We start from the raw sequence: 20,002 nt of genomic DNA on the forward strand, positions 1-20,002 counted from the left end.
GAGATTCGGCATGCCTTAGTATTTCTGGCAACAGTGAGGAAATACTTTAGCACTGAAATAGTTAAGGACAATTGAAACCTGTCAACTGTGGAATTAATAAAAAGATTGCCAAGACATGCTTGTTCCATACTTAGAGGCCAGCTGGGACACGACCATAGTCTCCAGTCTCCTGGGAGGCATTCTAGGCACGCACAGGAAAGAATGTTCCTTCTTATCCCATCCAGCAGGAGCAACAACAGCAGCGACCTTTTGTGGACGAGGGCACCATTTGTGTCTTTCTTCCAAGCCCCCCACCCCCACCCCATCATTATTCAATGTGTGTATAATGATGGTTAGAAGAAGATTGATTTTTCAACAATACAAGAATCAAGATCACTGAATCAAGCTGAGTGATGGGAAATTGAGGACAGACCAAAGGCACCACTTCTTTATAACTCTAGGTGTGAAGATTACCACTGACTTAGATTACTTAAAATAAAGTTAGAGAAATGCATCAGTGGCCACCGTAATTGGGGCAGCTATCCAAGGAAGATTCAAGCAAAGCATCCACCCAAAGAAACTTTGCAAAGCAACATTGCCGTTTCTATTCTAAGGGAAAAGTGAAGAGGCCATTTTGCTTCACTCTGCCTGCTGCGGCTGCCTTCTCTGGCCCTCGCAAAAGTTGAAGGAGGCCTTCCTGCCAAGAATGCAAGGTACTAAGAAGTACCTTGCTGAAACAAATCATCCATCCCCATGAATTCAGGTCTAGGCAGCCTTTTCAGATAGTGCTATGGTTTTAATGCCCCCCCCCCCAAATTAACAAAGCAAATTTTACATAACCACGAAATGTCATCAGCTGTTGTACAAGCATCTCAAGTATTGTGCAAGACTGCAGTCTCCTAGGACTGTAAATGTTTTTCTTCTAAACTTTCACCTTCCATAATGGCAAACTACCGGAATAGCTAAGACACAAATAATGAATAAACAAATATACAGTAATTTAAGCTCCACAGGCTAGTTGTGACAGGTGTTATTAGTCTCAAAATCTTCCTTTCCCATAGAAAGTAGAAGTAGTATTTTGTGTATTAGGCATTATGTTTCAGTAGATGCCAATACCTAGCATCTATCTGGATTTATCTGATCTTGAAAAAGTGAAGCAAGATGGAACCTAGTTAGTTTTAGGACATCATTAGAAAACTCCAATCCTAGAGCGTCCCATAAAATTGTAGTGATGTAGACCAGGGGTCACCAACCTTTTGGACCTCAGGGACCACCAAACTCATAATTTTAAATCCCGCAGTCCAGAGAAATCCCCCAAAAAGTCTGCAGGAAAATTCTCCACCCCGTTTTCCTACCGATCGATCATTCTTTATTTGGGATTGCAAGATACCGTTTCCAGCTTTGTTCTGGGGGGAGGGAGGGAGGGAGAGACTTTTGGCTTTATGCAAGGGAAACAGAAGCAGCTGAAGTCATTCTTTCTCTCCCCCAAACTCTACCAGAAATGAGTCTTTGTGAGACTTGTCGCGCCGGCGCAGCCTCTTGGAGCAGGATGCCTTGCAGGGTCCCAAAGACTCATTTGTGGCAGAGTTTGGATTGGAGAAAGAAAGACTTGCTGCTTTCCTTGCATGCAGCCAAAAGCAGAAGAAAGAAGCAGCCCGGTGGCCGAAGTGTGTGGGGCATGTGGGGCAAGTTCCCCCTCCGCCCTTTCCCCCCTCCCCTCACTACCTCGTGGTGTTCGCAATGCAAGCGATGCAAGCCTTGCATTCCCATGGGCCATGTGGGTGGCGCAGCCTTGTGTTCCGTGCAGCCTGGATTAATTGTTTTGGGGGGTGCTTTGGGGGTGACATTTCTCTGTGGGCCACCAAAGTTTTCTTCTGGACCAGCACTGCTCCCCAGCCCACTGGTTGATGAGCACTGATAGACTACAGCTGTCTGTTTGCTAAGAAAGCAACATGGATGTGCCTTTTTATTTTATGTTTACTATTTTACAACCACAGACCAAAATACTCATGCTGGGGGTGGGAGAGAGAAAGGAGAGAAACCCACTGAAGATAACCAAGAACTTGCAGAGAAAATCTTACACAAAAGTATTGGATCTTGCTAAACCCTGATGGTGATTATAGCAAATTACACAACTCTTCTATCAGCTATGAGGAAAGGCTGCTCCTCTCAGCTTGTGTGAGAATTTATTAAATTGGTATCCTGCCTTCCATTTTGTAAACTAAGCAGAAAGGTAAAATGCTCCCTTCTATTTTTTCCACAAGAGAGTGGCTAATGCCAGAAAGTGGGGAGGTGAAAGGGGTTGGGTCAGCTTGTCACGCCAGCTAGGACAATAAAAGCACAGGGTGAGTCTGTTTCTATTTCAACCAGCAGGTGGGGCAAAGTCACTCTTGTACTGTGATGATGCCATTGCATCTTCTTTCTGATAATAAAGATGGCAAAACCCTGTAGCGGGGAGTGGGTAAAATTGGAGAGGCGAGAGAGATTTGCTAAATACTTTGCATGGGAGAAGAATCTCCCAATGAGGCCCACTAGCATCTCTTCTGGTTGCTTTGCTGTTGCTGAATTGCAGAATGTTTTTGATCATCTTGAAAGGAGGTCCCTGCTGCAGAGATCCAACAAGGGTTAACTCTATTGCATCTGTACACAATGTGTAAAAATACTTAATCCAGCACCTCAGAAGCAGTCAAGCGTGTTCAACAGAGATGTTCAGAAATCAGGGACCAGTGAAGTGCCAAAAAAGGTGGAATTCTTTTGTTTTATAAACTGAACAATCTACGAGTTACCTCTCTGAGCCTCTTGCTTTTATCTTTTCAGTAGAGTTTTGTAAACTACTTCTTTTTTTTTCATTTTGAAGACAATTTCTTGCAAATATTGTAGTCTGCTATCTTTGTACCTTTGATTGGTTTGGGCCTATCTTCAAGGTATTCATGATCAAACCAAGGCTTTGAGAGATCTTTGCATCTTAGGTGGGTTTGAGTGTGCAAGGCCTCCTGGATGTAATTAGCATTTGAAAGTGACACAAAACACCTCATACTGATCAGCATGGCTAGAGAATCAAAGTATATGAAGAGTGACTGAATGTGAGAAGTGCAAGATGAACGTCTTCTTCACTCCTCGGTCCATCTGGTTCACAAGGCCTTTTTCCTAGAAGGATTTATCAGGTGAACAAGGAGCATTCATTGCTAATTTGCCAGTGAATGGGAAGTGATCACAGTCAGGTTGCACAATGAATAAAAAAGTAGCATTATATCAAAGTAGTGATCCAATGACAGTACAGAAACCCTATTAATCCCCTTTCAGGATTCCCAGCAGTGATACACTGAGAATACGCAAGTTGAATCTGGTGGCCATTGCAACAGCCTGCACTGCCTACGGTTAATCCACAAGTCTTTAGAAAGCTGAAGATGGAGTAAGAGCAAACGATTGCCTGGAGCGGTACTGTCAAAGCAAATGAAACATCATATGTGGCAAGCCTAGCATTCAAGCGCCCAGCTGTTAAAATGCCTACATCTGAATGCATTCAAATCAGGTCCAGAATAGATGCCTCCAGTTTAGCCCAAATACTAGTTTGACACAGGTGGGCGGGGGGAAGAGTTACTGAGAAATAGGAGCTGATGCTACCTACTCTTAAAAGGGATGGGGAATTAATATATAACTTTCCAGAAGCTATGCATTTCTAACAATTGGCCACAACAGCTGCAAATCCTGACTTGTTACTCTTTGGAACTTCTGAAAATCAGGTTAGGGAAGGTTGGAACATTACTTTTTAGCTCCCTTTACATACAGAGTATTGGCTCATTTTTTTTTTCCCAGTATTTCCAAATACTAGCTTGTATCAACCAGCCTGCGTTATGCAGAGAGTGACAGTGGCTCTTTGGAAACTTAAAATCTAAAAGTTATGGGGGAACTATGAGGTCCTCTAATCCAACCCAAAGCTAGTGCCAGAACAAAGGATTGAAATGAACGGCTTCTTTAAAGCTTTATGTTTAACCTACTTGTTTATGGAAGATCTTGATCTTCCATAAACCATTCAAGACTGCTGCCTTCGCACCAGTGGTTGGTATGCTACCAGTTTGGCCCGGTTCTGCCAAGACAGTGAGCAGCAGAGACCAAACTGGATCTCTCCACCGCTCTGCTGTTGGACCCACCCGCCTGCCTGGGATCCCATACTCACCTTTATCCTCTGCTTTTGAAGCACAGCTACTTTGTGCGGCACAGAAGAGCGCAGGACTGCAGGAGGTGAGTTGGAACTCCTCTGGCCTGCGCAAAGTGCATCTTTGACATGCGCATGCATGCAAAGTGCGCCCACCAAGCCCACGCCCACCGAACCAGTGATAAAAATGTTTTTGAATCCCACCACTGCTCCACACCTCTAAAGTCATCTAGCCCCCAGAAAAGGGGGCAGATAGGGGAGCATCATCAGGAATAAGTTAATTTTCATAGTGCCACTGCCTGGTATTGAATATTGTTTCTTTTTCCTCAATTGAAAACTCTAAAAAGATAACTGCCTTCCAGAAGCCACAATCTTAATAGGAGAAATATAGCGACTTCTAACAGGTTGCCACTAGGGGGCAATGTGGCACTCTTGTGTGGAAAATTAATTCCTCTTTTCCTGTAAAAAAAGTTGCCTCCTCCCCAGCCCCCCTTTGATTTTTCATGAACTGATAATTTCACCCAGCAGTCCACCCTGAAATGGCTTGATGATCCATTAGGAATACTGTATTTTGGATTCGCTCCTAAACTCCTGTCTTATTGTAGGAAACAGTGGTGCAAAAATTCCTCCTTTGTCCAAAAATAATAATAATAATAAAAAACACTAGGTAAATGCAAGCCCCTCAGGAGCAATTACTTCTGAGGAAAACTGTTCTCAAAACAATTGCCAGGAAACATTCTTTTGACCGATATTTGTAATGCAGGGCTGAGTTTCTCAGCAATATTATTCCAGGTGATTGAAAAGCAGGCAGCTTTCAAAATCCTTCAAACTGCAATTGTGTCTGCCACCCACAGCCTAACCATCTTTCAAGTCTCTCCATTGCTGAGCTGAAATGCTACCCACCCATCATTCTGTCAACAGAAAACCATACCAGCATGAAATGTACCGTTCTTGTTGCTGGAATCCTGCTGGAATCACCCTTTTTTCTTTCTTCTTTTCTTTTGGAAGACACTACATTTGCCTATGTCCCCTTTAATGGGTACAAAACCTAACAGATTTTACACACCTTGAGGCTGTTCTTGGATGGTGTCGAAATAAGTGAGGGCTACACAATGATGGTGATGTAGTAAAGGACAACTCCAAGCAGGGGTGGGTGGGGGAGATGAGGTGAAGAGAGCAACTTTGCTGGGACACCAGCAGACAGCAGAGGCCACTGAGGCATGCCCTTGCATTGGGTGGGGCTGGCTGCAAGTTGGCGTTGGCCTTTAATGGAAAAGCTTGTGGCTGTGATATTTGCAATGTCAGTCAGCTTGATTGGTCTCTGGCACAGCACTATGAAGAGCTTAGGTTTCTGTCCTCTTGGGCAACTTTCCAGCCGGGCAGGACAGTCTCCTCCCTCAGCTTGTTGACTCTCTCCTATGTTCCAGGCAACCTGGTTGATGACTACATACAGGCAACAACAGAAGCTGTAGGATGGACATTGTGTTGAAGAAGAGTGAAACCAGACCTGAAGAACTAGGGCACTCTTAAATCCTGATATATTAAAGCCTTGGGCAATAATAATTCGAATAAGGGTTTGGGGAGCACCATCTATTCTCTCTTTTTCTCCCAACCATCGTCTTGCTATTTCCCATCCCTGCAACAATCTGGGGGAATTACAATGGATGGACTCACACGTCATCATCTTCATTTAACAACCCCATAATCCCTTGCGGGGTGGAGTCTGGGCAACTGAATGGAGCTAACAGAGTGTTGTAATGGCCAGATGCCCTTCCTGTCACCAATACAGAGTTTTGTTCAGCAGATATATTCTCAGTGTGCCCCAGAGAGAAATATCTGCCTCTACCTGGGACGGAACCCACGAGAGGACCACCTCTAGGCCACTGCACCACTCCAGGATGGGCTCCCCGCATCTGTGACTTAAAATGCACCCCTTTGGTAATCTAAATTTCATTAGAAGCACATTCAACTAGACGGTCGCTTATGATATTTTTATTTTTACTTTATTCAGCTCCTAGCAATATCTATATCTGCTTCCGAATGGGTAAAATATTCCCAGACTTTTCATGGCTCAGCCCAGTCCTCTGGATTCAGCACAAAATATCTTGTGCAACTGCTAGTACACAAAATTTTTGGATCAGTTGTCACCACACCTGTTTCTGGACCTCGTGACTGTCCTCGATGCACAGGGCAGGGCTGCTCTAATTAATTAAGCAGTTTGAATAATTTTGGTAATTAAATGGCTATATTTTTTTTCATTTTCTACCAGGAGTGGTACAAAAGCAGTGAGGAGATGCTTCCTTGGTTTGGTCTTTTTTGCATCATGCTGGTATTAAAGGCACCAGAACAAGTTTTTATTTTTTAAAACATAAAAAGAATACTCTGAAGCAGACACAAAGAGGGAAGATACTGGCCAAGAAGATTTCCCCCTTTGCTCGAGCATGCACACACGTGTGTAAAAGTAAATTTATGGAGTGCTAAGAGATCAGCCTTGCTCTCTGGGACAGGGTGTGAACTGAAGCACATTCTGGAAGGCAGACAGCAGTGTAATCCATTCATTCAGCTCTGTCTGCAGCTGCTTTTTATAAACTTGGCATAAATCAGCACTTCGTGAGGCCAGGCCTGTGTATCTGGAAAATATTTTCCCCAGCCCCTTCCCTCCTGCCCCTGCCCCCAAAAACAATTGGACAAAGAGCACAGGAATTATGTAGAGCATGGGCTGGCCTCACTTGTGGTTATTTTCCATGACTTCCTCTGCTCATTTTTCTCCTGCCAGTTGTAGGAGTCCATAAGTCAAAGTTGTTAAACTTTTCCCGGTTAAAATGTAACTCTAAGAACAAAGTAATCTGATCCCTTAGAGCCCAAGTAATCATCTTTTTAGAGGCTCCGGTTTGGGAAGGCCTCCAACGTGCTGGCAGGTTTGCAGATCGGAGTGGGCTCCAGCCAGAAGGGAGCATGTGTGCCAATCGCCTCTCCAGGTAAACAGTTTCCAGGGAGCAGAAAGGCTGGCGTGTTCTTTTTCTTTCTTGCAGCACAGTAAGATTAAATGCTGCCTGTTGCCTTTTCAGACACCACCAATTTATATGTGAGCAGGAAGGGATCCAGCTGCAAAACCTTTGACAAATAGGAAGACTTTTAGAAGAAGAGAAGTTGCCAAGTGGGGAAGTGAATAGACTTTGGACACATTTTAAAAACCAAATCAATATATTTTAATGCCAGGAGCAATATTTTCTCTCTCTTGACTTCCCAACATTCAGTAGTAATTGGATCTGCCCTCCCCACAGAGTCTTCTCCTCTTTCTCAAGGGATCTCAGAACTACCATAATTAATCTTGAAGCTGTCCCGTCAAGAGGATTTGGTTCAGCAAGTTTTGTTCCCCCCAAAATTCACTGCTTACTTTAGCCTTTACTTTCTACCCATTATCTGGTTTTCACACATTTAAAAAAAAAAAAAACACAGTGTTTCAAATTACTTAGGCAATCGTTTGTTATTAAAGTGGCTGGCTTGGTCAAGGACAGCATTGGCCTGCTATCCTTTCTCATCTCCTGAGTTGGAGTACTCTCCACCATTGCTGAGCTGATCAAAAATGACACCAGCATGAAATGGGTTCTCCTCCTTTGCCCAGTTCTGTCCTGCCCTTGTTGCCTCTTTCCCTGGTCACTGCAGGTCCTGACTTCCCTTTCCGTTAATGGGTGAAAACCCTAACAAAGGTTCCTATTCTTTGAAGTTCCCTTTGGATCAGTGGTGGGATTCAAAAAAATTTACTACCAGTTCTGTAGGCATATCTTGGTGGGCATGGTGTGGCTTGGTGGGCATGGCAGGGGAAGGATACTGCAAAAGCCCCATTCCCTCCCCACTCCACTAACCTGCTTTCCAGCTCCATTCTCCTGTGCAGGGCAACAAAAGAAGACCCAGCCAATCATCTGGGACTCAAGAAGCAGAGAATAGATGGGAGTGGGGCCAGTCAGAGGTGGTATTTGCCGGTTCTCCGAACTACTCAAAATTTCTGCTACTGGTTCTCCAGAACTGGTCAGAACCTGCTGAATACCACCTCTGCTTTGGATGGCATTGTGATAAGGGGGGAAATAGCACTAATAGCACTATCAATCAATATTGATTCAAGAAAAGACCACTTTAGCTTGTCTTTCTCATGGACTGGCAACCGGTTATGTCGAACAATTCCTGGTACATAATCTTTTTGTGACCCTGTATACATAAAAAAACCATGGTTTAGCGAATGTGGAGAAAAGTATCTTATTTTAAAATCAGGGGATCAATAGCATTTGGAGGATATCAAGTCGAGCCAAACTTGCACGATAGTCCACTGACCTTTAAACAGGTATCAACTACCAATGACCAACTACCCTACCCACCCTACCCCAAGTAATGTCAATTACTATCAATTCCTTATGCAAATCCCATCCCAGTCCCTATAAGATTCCACACAATTTCTCATGGACTGAGTATGGACACATTATAGTTTTTTAGCTAGTTAATGAAGGCAAGGTGATCAAATCAGTCAATCCTAGAAGAAATCAATCCTAACTGTTCTTTGTAAGGACGGATACCGAAGCTGAAGTTCAAATACTTTGGCCACCAAGGGAAAAGAAGACTCATTGGGAAAGGCCCTGATGTTGAGAAAGATTGAAGACAAAAGGAGAAGGGGATGGCAGACGATGAGATGGTTCGATAGTTGGCGCAATAAACATGAATTTTGGCCAACTCTGAGAGACAGTGGAGGACAGGGGACCAGGCATGCTATGCTCCATGGGGTCCAGAGTTGGACACAACTTAGTGACTGAACAACTAGAGTTAATCAGTGCTAAATGTTCCATGTCAAATAAAGTATTATTAATTCACCTTTGGTCATTTTCAAAACCATAACCCTAACCCTGTAATTCACCTTTGTTTTTATCATTTCTACACATCATATTTCCTTGCCCTCTAAACACAAACAACTGTGTAGATAAATTTTCTCAGGACTATAAATTTCATGGCATAAGGGAATTGCTGGCCTTTAGAGATCAGACAGTTTTGCTGCATAGAACTGACTCATAGCCCTACTTTTCTTATAATCACTATCTAAACAATTTTGTTTCTATGCCTCTTGGTTCCTATCAATCCTGCCTCTTCTCATCACTGTCTCCTATATTCTTTCCCCAACTCTCCTACAACTAAATATAGGTAGAAACCTCTCTCATAGGAAATTATTCCATTTGCCTGATGAAGTAGATATATAACCATTATAGCTTCTGTGATAGGAACATTGCTTAGTCCTTAAGATTCCTCCCTGAGTTAACACTACAGGAAGATAGGATGATGGTAAAGCATCACAACTCTTTCTCATCAATGACTTCTAATCATGATGAGGTAACTAGTCACTTTTGTACAACAAACCCACAGAATAACAGTGAAAGTTATTTTCTGTACTGTATTGCAGTCTTAAGCTACTAAATTCCACCTGCTTTGAAATGAAGCTGGCTTAAGAAATCCTGTTTCTTACCCATTTTGGCCACAAGACTGACTTGATATTCTACCTGAGTTGCACTTCCTGCAACTCCTGATCCTGATCTGTGCATTCTAATTAGCATTCTAATTGCTAATTGCTCTTGCTATTCCCTTCTTTTTTTTAACCCTTCCTAGAATAGTAAAAACAAAACAAAACCCAACCCATAATTTTATTACTTTTCCTGTCACTTTGTCCAGAAGGGGAAAATGACAGAATACTTGTCAATTTCACCAGGTTTACAAACCAACTTGAAAATAAAAGAGCACACAACCATAAACAAAGCCCTGTTTAAAAGAATGAAGCTTGCAAAGACAACAAAAGATTATTTCTTTAAAATTTCCAATCTCTTCAGAAGTAAAAAGTGGCCCATGGGTTACACACACCTGAACTATGAAATCCTTGTGTTTTCTTGGTAAACTGCTACCTCTATCCAGAAGACTGTGGCAAAATCCCATTCCCTCCCCACTCCACTAACCTGCTTTCACTCCACTAACCTGCTTTCCAGCTCCATTCTCCTGTGCAGGGCAACAAAAGAAGACCCAGCCGATCAGCTGGGACTTGGGAGGCAGAGAATAGATGGCGGGGCCAGTCAGAGGTGGTATTTGAATGATTCTCGGTTTTCTGAACTACTCAAAATTTCTGCTACAGGTTCTTCACAACTGGTCAGAACCTACTGAATACCACCTCTGATACAATTGCTTCCTCCCTTATCCTGGGGCCCACTTCGAAAGATTCCTTAACTTCTATTAATTAGAAGAGATACATGTGGACCATCCCTTGAAACTGTAAGTCAAGATAGGGAATATCAAGCAATTTGGTATCTCTTCAGCCAGGCATATGGCATATTTCTATGGAAAAACTTATTTTGGAAGCAGGAGTGAAATACTTGATCTGGGACTCTCTGAAGAGAAATTACCACAGGCTGAACTCCAGTTCTGGATTTTGCATGAAAAGGATTGTTAGCTTTGGCTAGTACATATTAGCTTTGCTCAACATGGTTCCTGTCCAGGGTTTAACATCATCTCAACCAAAAGGCCAACAGACCTGGTGATAGAGGACAGTGGATATAAGTAACACCTTTGGAGGAACTAAAGTAGGGTAAGCTACAGTAACTGAACTTGAAATATTTTAAGAAACATGAAATCAAAATCAAATCCACAAAATGATAAACACAGTAAATACAAAGCTGAGTCCTATTCAGTTCAATTCTTGCAACAAATGAACAAAAGTGTGAAAGTCTCCAGGATCATGTATTTCCTTTGATATCACTGTAGAATAGAAAATTCCTTTGCCCCTGGTACTGGAAAGATTCATTTGGAAGCTTGAGGAAATGTTGCATGTTTCAGAAATCAGTTAATTTTTTTTTCAACTAAAATTTCCACTCTTAGAACATTTCCAGCTAATGCCAAAAATAAAAGCAACTTTAATAAATCTTTTAACTTACCAGAAAACCCTTAATTTTCATTTTATTAGAATATATAAGAAGTCTTTCATGGAGGACAAATGATGGCAGGTAAAGAAGAAACTGTATTTCATTCAGGCAGATAGTGCATTGTGGGATACTCTTTTTCTCTGTTTTGCAATGTGTTCTCTGCAGACTTCGAGGTTATCATCGATTTCAGATTTCTCATTGTACCATCTATTACTTCAGTCCTCTAGGAGGGCAGTCTTATTCCCTCAATTTTCACTCTCCAGGTCTCCCAGCTTTCCCGCTGTGAGAACACTGCAAATTCTTGAAGCATAAAGCCTAGCTTACCAAAAGGCAGACTTGTAACCCTTTTCATTTCCTTCAGCTGAAACCACATACTTTAACACATTTGAGCTAAGCCCTATTTTCCTATCAACATCTTCAATTATAGAGAGGCTCCAATAGTCACTTTAGATGAAATACTTATCGGCCATGTTAAGCAACATTGGTGGGTTTTGTTTATTTTTAAGATAAATATCACACCTTCTTGAACCTGTGATTTCTTTTGAGCCAATGTGTTCCCAAGACAGAAAAGAGTATATTACAAAAATGTGAGTTTTGGCTCTTTATGATAGAACATTATGCTGTGTTTTATTATGCTTGTCTATTAAAATCATGGTGTCTACACTAAGTAAGATTAATACTGGGTTTCAGTATTATTTCAAGGGAAATAAAGTATCTGCCAATATTTGAACCTTGTTTGTTGTTCACCGGTGCACTGTGTTTTAAAAGAAATCCTTGATTGTATACAACGAGTCCTATCTAAAGGCACTGATCACTGAAACGAACAAAGGTGGCTCTCATTCTGTATTTTTTTATCTGGTACATAATGTTTGGCCCACTAGTATTTTTCTTGATGAGCTAGATGCTTTTTTAAAAATTCATGTTCTATCTCAGGTTTTTGATGCAATGTTCATGAATTCTGGGAGATGAAGACCAACATATCTGGGTGATAAAAGGAAACAGACAAATATCTCATTGATGGCAGAATGTTCATAGCAGACATGATAATATAGTTTATAAATTTCATTATCAAATACTTGAAATATATTGAGCACAGAGCCTTTATTTAATTCCCCCCCTTGAAAATATGAAACTTCCTTTCTTTTATCTTGGTACTCAATTCATATGCATAATGATATTTTTTGAGAGTGAAATTTCATTTTAAGGTATGCTGATTAGTGCACATTTAAAGTGTCAGTAAAATTCTATTCTATTCTATTCTATTCTATTCTATTCTATTCTATTCTATTCTATTCTATTCTATTTCTGTTCTGTTCTGTTCTGTTCTGTTCTGTTCCATTCCATTCCATTCCATTCCAACCTAGAGATATAGTTCATGCAACCCTTATGATTTTAACTTATAAATTCTCCTGCCCCAAAGCAGTTGCAACAATAGCAAAGGAACTTCTATAAGGGAAGGATGGGAAAATGAAATTTCTTCTATAGCAGTGACAGTAGTTCACACAGGGAAGAGAGCCAAACCTACAGTATTAAAGAAAAAACACAATTACTGTTGTTTCTATTTGGAAACAACCTCTGGGCTTTGTTCTTGAGGTGGAAAAAAATGACACTTTGATTTTGGATTTTACTGATTAGATAGGTTGGTTGTCATAGAAACAACAAATTTATATTGTCTAAAAGTAAAAAGTTGAGGTTTGATGACTGCACCAAAGGATTAACCTTTTCTTTCTTTTTTCCTTTTGCCTTACACTTTTGACTTCTCTTTTCCCTCCTTTCCTTTTCCACCATTTTCTTTTGTATTTTTTTTGTACTTTATATTATAAACTAATTAAACAGCGGGGAAGAGAGCCAAACCTCTGAGGGTTAACAAATGAGAACCACTGTATCAGAGGTGGTATTCAGCAGGTTCTGATCAGTTCTGGAGAACTGGTAGTGGAAATTTTGAGTAGTTCAGAGAACTGGCAAATACCACCTCTGACTGGCCCCGCCCCCCATCTATTCTCTGCCTCCCGAGTCCCAGCTGATCGGCTGGGTCTTCTTTTGTTGCCCTGCACAAGAGAATGGAGCTGGAAAGCAGGTTAGTGGAGTGGGGAGGGAATGGGATTTTACAGTATCCTTCCTCTGCCAAGCCTATCAAGCCATGCCCGTCAAGCCAAGCCACGCCCACATAACTAGTAGTAAAAATCTTTTGAATCCCACCACTGCACTGTATTCACATGAGGATTATTCTCTCTCTCTCTCCCCGCACCCCAAAGCCTTTTTTTTCCAGTTCAGGAAGCAGCACTTAGCTAATCTCTCTCAAGAAAGCTAAGGGAGGATCAGTTCTGCTTAACACTTAACATGGAAGAACCCAGAAAACCTCAGGGTTGTGGAATAGATTGGAAAAATACTTGGGTGTGCTTCCCATTTGGAACAGAAGTGAATAGAATCTTACCTTTTATCTGGCTTGTAGCCCTCTTTGTTTCTCACTGGAAATGCAGGGAAACCATCCTTCCATTTTCCAGAAGTCTATCACTGACGTTGGGTGTTGTCTGTGGGCTACTTGCAGTCTATGAGTTCCCCGAATTAAGGGGAAAGATTCTTTTTTATGACAAGCAGGCAGTTTGGATGTGTGTGGTGAGGGAGGATTTTTAATGGGAATAGTGAAATTCTCCCGGAGCTGTTTTGGCAGAAGATCCTCTCATTAAAGCCTGAGTGAACTTTACAAGTACAGCTACCCTTTGAAAAAAAAGGGAAACCAGTTCATATAAAATGAAGATTGCACAGTCACATTAAAGTAGGCAAAACCTTATTTAGTATTAAGAAAAGGAATAGAATCAAATGTTTTCCCCTGTTGTTGTTTAGAAGGTTTCATTATTTCATTGCTAGATAAAGAAACTGGGTGTGGTTACAGGGAAGTGACTTCTAATAGGGTTTCTGGATTGGAGTAATCTTTAGTAACCATGCCTGTGGTATAACACAATTACCCACATTTGCTTGCTTAAGTTTTCTGGAAAAATCTAGCTGAACCCACTGAGGTTGTACAGGAATTAAGACAAAATGTAAAATACTTCGAAAAATACAGATGTATAGAGAGTAGAGAAAGTGTCTCTCTCTCTCTTTCACTCTCTCTCTCTCTCACACACATATATGTATATGACAGAGGTAGTATTCAGCAGGTTCTGACCAGTTCTGGAGAACTGGTAGTGGAAATTTGGAGTAGTTTGGAGAACTGGCAAATACCACCTCTGACTGGCCCCGCCCCCATCTATTCTCTGCCTCCTGAATCCCAGCTGATCGGCTGGGTCTTCTTTTGTTGCCCTGCACAGGAGAACAGAGCTGGAAAGCAGATTAGTGGGGTGGGGAGGGAATGGGGATTTTACTGTATCCATCCCCTGCCATGCCCACCAAGCGACGCCTACAGAACCGGCAGTAAAAAAATTTGAAGCCCATCACTGGTATATGACTATATATGTGACTACACCTACACACACACACACACACACACACACACACACTACAAGACCAGATGACGAGCTAATGTATCTAAGGGGCAATAAATGTATGGACCAATTCACCAAAGGGCAGCTTAGATACCTAGCTAAATCTTATCTGCTACTCTCATTTATGAAGTTAAATTACTCATGGGCAGTTAAGACAATGGCCGTGACTTACAACAATTCATTTAGTTACAACCGCACTAAAAAAAATGACTTATGACTATTTTACACCTTGTTGCAGCATCCCTATGGTCACATGATCAAAATTCAGACATGTGGCAACTGAGTGGTATTTATGACTGTTTCAGTGTTCCAAGGTCATGTGATCCCCTTTTGCAACCTTATGACATGCAAATTCAATGGTGAAGCCAGATTCACTTAAAAACTGGTTTACTAATTAAACAGCTATGGCAATTCATTTAACAATTATGGCAAGAAAGGTCATAAAATGGGGCAAAACTCACTTAACAAATGTTTCACTTGGCAACAGACATTTTGGGCTCAATTATGGTCATAAATAAAATATGTCACAAATTCAGGCCAAATATCTGAACTGTATTTCATTGGGCTTTTTTTTTTTTTGAGTAAATTTACACACCAATGTATTTCATTTGCAATATGTTGGGCTCAGGTGTGACTCAGTCCATTAATAAAGAAGGCTGTTGCCACTTTGGAACAGAAACACAGCTAACAGAAGGGCACTGCTATTTCTGCTTTTGCTAAATAGTGCCTTGTTATAATGCATTCTCCTTTGCTTCTATCAAGCCACAAAGAATCTTAATAGTAAATCTTAGATTAGAAACAACAGAGAAACTATTGTTCCAATAATGGGAGATGAGCACTGGTTTTTAACTCTTTATTTTCTTACGCTGTAGCCACCCAGTCATCATTTCAGAAAGGTGACAAGCAGTCTAAATCAGTTGGAAAGGACCTCAAAGGTTCAACTGAAACTCCTGCTGATGTAGGAAATCAAGTGCTTCGGCATATCTGACAGGTAATCTGCCAACCTTTGCTTAAGAACCTCTAATGAAGAAGCCCATTGTCAAGTAGCTCATAGGAAGATCTTTCTAATAAATTAATCAGAATCCCCCTGTAATCGAATCTGTTCACCTTCTAAAGCAAAATAGAATGGTACTATTAGTATGATCTGGACACTGTACTTATGTTGATGCAGTGTAGAGTTGCATAGCCCTTTCAGCTGCAACATCAGATTACTGCCTTACATTTAGTTTGTAATCCACTGAACAAAGAGCTTTATATGAACAAAGGGCTTCTTTGACACACAAAACAAGGCCACTTTTGTTAGCATTTGTGATGACATTTGAATGTGGTTCTTTCTGTTGCATTTGAGACCCATTATTTTTTGGCTTGCCTGTGCTGCCATTATTGTTGTTGTTGTGATTTCAATGTATCCTTCTATTATGCCCAGAGAAAGTTAAAGTAGAGTTTAAATCATTTTGCTATCTGTAACTCAGAGTCAAAGGTAAGAAAGTAAAAATTTCTCAGGCTCCAGAATAAAGATGAACAATGTACCCTCTGAGAACAGGACATTAATCTCTGAGAGGAAGACACTAAATAAATTTAGAAAGACCACGCAGGAGAAGAAAGGATATTTCTAATACAACAACAGTCAGAACAGTTTAAAGCAGTGAGCTTTTCCCCCAGTAGTAAAAAATAGTTCTGAAAGCAGGACACTGAAAAAGAGTCAGAGAAAAAAAAAGACGATGGCTTTGAAATACAGATCTGAAGATATTATCAAGAGTATCAAGGACTGCAAAAAGAATCAGTGAATCAATTCTGCCCCAAATAAACTGGCTGGTTCCTTGAAGCAAGGATCAACTAGCAGAAACTCATATAATCAGGGCATTGGATGTGAGCAGATGATGGATAAGTGAGGGGGGAAAGGACAGTGCTTGGCAAAGTTAAAAAAAATAGAAGACAAAGGATAAAGTGAATAGATATGATACATCAGTGGAATGTCCTTGGAAGAGTTGTGGATCATCATCACAAATATATCAATATGGCAAGCATTTATCCATATAGTTTCTAAGGGCCTGGCTTGACTAATTAATTAACTTTGCTGGAAGCAGTAGTAAAATCTGGGACATGGAAAATTTAACACACCCATTTCTGGATAGATGATGAATATTATTCAAATTTTGGTTTCCCTGCAGCTACCTTGTGTAACATGTTGGATTGCAAATTATTCCTTATTTGAAGCTCATAAATCTTGGTGTAATCCATGAAGACATTGCCAACATTTAAACAGCCAGATTTCCAATTGCAGGAACTGTCTTCTATTTTCCTACAATTATTTTGGCAAGCCTCATTTCCTTATCCTGTGTCTATCCTGCTATTGCACTTTTCATAAACTTGGCTTCTACTCTCTAGTTTCAAATTGCTTGCCCAACAGGTTAGGAGATCTACTGTTTATAAAAATGTGAGTGTAATGTTTTACACATTGACAGACTTTACCATAAAACAGACATAACAATTTTGTAATTGTGAATTGTAATTGTTAAATTGTAATTTAAAAGGAAAGCTAAAGATTTAATCTATATTCTTAATTATTCTCCCACTTGATATCCTTCTTGTGAATACAATTCTTAACATTTATATGGTGGATCAGAATTGTGGAAATTGCAGACTTATATCTGTATGGTGCTAGGTCTCAGAATACTGTAGATAACACTGCATTAGAAATGCTATAAGTATTTGCACAGGGACGCAAAAATAATATCTTCTTATCTTTCATATCTTTCATCAAAATTTATGCTAGCTGCCTAAAAGGTAATCAGTTTGGGTTCTGTTTTCTTAGATTTTTTTTTAATAATTAGTGTATGAAATGGTTTGGTGACTGTTTGGATCTTTTCAAAATGTGGAAGTTAAAGGAAAAGAGATATTTCTAGAAGTATCCTAAGCAAGAATGAAGAATATGGTCTTCCAAATGTTGTTGAATATTCCCCCTACCATCCTTTGCTGTTAAGCATTATAACTGAACTGGGAATTTGAATTTCCAAATATTTGCAGAGCCATAGGTTCTCCATTAAGTCTTCCAAAGAGTAAGGTCATATTTTTTTTTACTATGTATGGTTTAACCAACAATTATACCAACATGTTAGTATACATGTTTTGTCCTTAGGTGATCTAAAAACTGATATAGCATAATGGTTCAGATTATGAGGAATGAACTGCTAGATTATTTGGTTAAGTTCTGACATCACTTTTATATTTGCTTGTGATGTCACTTTCTGACAACTTACTCTCTGCAATGGGAAAATAATCAATGAAATGCATGTGCTAAGAAGTGCTGTTTTTGTTTTTCATTCAGGAAATGGTGATCTGACCTATTACAGTAGATGGGAAGGGAGGGAGGGGGGAGGGGGGAGAGAGAGAGAGAGAGAGAGAGAGAGAGAATACATCCAATCAATATGGGGAAAAACTTTATTGTTCCATACTCATCTATTGTTAAAATCTCATGTCCAAAAGATTTTTGCCTGCTGTGGATGTAATCAATGGGTGCAATATCCATGTTATGATTACCGTTGGGTACATGTATTTGCAGAGTGAAGTGTCAACCATTGATTGATAATTTCAACCTTAACACATTTTTGTGAGGAAAAAAAATGGGAGACTGATGAAATAAGTATATGTAATCAATTGGTGAGGAAAACCTGGTGGGCAAAAAAAAGAAACAAGAGCTAAAACATTCAAGATATCCTTGAAAGCAAAGAAATTGATCATATATTGCCTTGTGAATGTTTGATCTCTCATTTCATTAAAACTAAGTTCTTTGTCCAGGTGTGCATCCATGTACGGATAAAAGGATAATCCTACAGAGAACCCCACAATAACCATCTTCCTTTACTGCCATTTTCACCAGATAGGGACTTACCAAATAGGTTGATGTTTGAATTCTTCAGGAGCCTTAGATCTTTTCAGTCTAAATGTTGAACAGGGGAAACCTCAAGGACAGGAAAGGAAGGCAAGACCAGGTAAATAGGGAAGAAATAATGCAATTTTTGTCAATTTCACCAGCTTAGTTTTAGCTTTAAGTCAAGAAATAGTAGGTAACAAACAATGAAAAGCAAAGGATCTATAATATTCTATTGGAGTGGAGTTAGATAAAACCCAACTTAGATTTGCGGGACAGTAGATGAAACACTTTGGACATAAAGTGTCTGACATCAGAGGTAATAAGAGAGATGGCTATAAAGGATTAGATCTGTATGTGTGGGCATGTATGTGGAAAAGCGGAGGAAGTCTATTATTGTTTGCTTCTTACCAGTCTGAAGATACCCATTGAGCTGAATGTCCTATGTATTTGTATTCCCTTTTCATGGTCATTTTTTAAGACTGAGATTGGTTTTATATGTATTTATTGGTTTTTTTTCAAATTAAGTATCGTATGCCACCCTGAGTCACTTTCTTACGAGATGGATTACAATAAAAACATGATTGATAAATGAATGAATGAATACATAAGTATCACCTCAGTAATCCACCGAGAATGATTCTGTAGTTTGGCAAAGGACAATGAAAAGGGAAGGAAAGGAAATATTTGGGAGAATTAAACAGGCGTCCCCTTAACTTACAGTTTTGGTGAAAGGACTTTGCTTGCATGAACTTGGGTCCTGTTTTTTTTCCCCCTTATTCTGCACCTCTCATGACTCATCAGGTTCATGAGAACGTGAGCGTGTTTCTCATTGGTGAGCTGCAGCTGTGTGTGGCACACTGCAGTGTTGCCATGGCAACTGACTGAGGATGAATTAGCAAGTGCAAGGAGAAAATAGTTCAGCTAAGTAGGTTAGACTAAAACGAAGGCCACCGATTCTCTTTTATGAACTCTGGCCATGACGTGTCCCAACCATGCTGCACTATTAACAGCCTATTACATTGCATTTAATATATTCCCAATATCAAATAGTATCTTAATGTTATATCATATTATTCGTATGCTAATAGCCCTAGTAGCGTTCAGCCAGAAACCAGCTGAAAATGATCTTGTATCTGGATAGAACAACAGGATAATCCTATGAAACTATAAAGACCTTTCTCTTCGGGGTAATGTTCATGCACTGTACAGAAGCAGAAAAGTTTGTGCTTTCTTTGGAATTTATGAGAGGTGTGTATCCAGGACACATAATGAATAATATGCAAATAATTCCTGGCAGGAAACCATTCTGTGCCGCTCCAACAGCTGAGAAATATGGAACAAACAAGGGCCAACCTGCTTACTTCCTTGCTGTCTAGAATGTAGCTTAACCACACAACAAATGCAGGAAATATTGGAAAAGGGAAAACAAGCTTATTTTCTTAAGGTATCTTGCACAATGGGTGGGACTGACTTCAAAGCCATTGTATTAATCCTTTCTAATTTTTAGTCCACTGAATTTTGTACACAGAAAACATGAATACACATACACACACACACACACACAGGGAGG

General features: G+C 40.2%; 1 long non-coding RNA gene across 2 annotated transcripts; it reads right to left on the minus strand.

Annotated features, from left to right (window-relative positions):
* Positions 1-5,641: 5,641 nt before the first annotated feature.
* Positions 5,642-19,391, minus strand: LOC148127655 (uncharacterized). Of its 2 annotated transcripts, XR_015744319.1 has the most exons (5): positions 19,151-19,391; positions 13,511-13,794; positions 11,089-12,057; positions 8,002-8,341; positions 5,642-7,249 (listed from the first exon to the last, which is right to left on the minus strand). It is a non-coding gene; the product is annotated as an uncharacterized LOC148127655 (long non-coding RNA). The 2 variants fall into 2 exon arrangements; XR_015744318.1 differs by lacking the exon at positions 11,089-12,057 and having other exon boundaries at positions 5,647-7,249.
* Between the last annotated feature and the right edge of the window lie 611 nt (positions 19,392-20,002).

Source organism: Pseudonaja textilis, chromosome 1, assembly GCF_049901715.1.
Source record: "Pseudonaja textilis isolate UNSWEBS1 chromosome 1, rPseTex1.2, whole genome shotgun sequence".
Taxonomy (NCBI): domain Eukaryota; kingdom Metazoa; phylum Chordata; class Lepidosauria; order Squamata; family Elapidae; genus Pseudonaja; species Pseudonaja textilis.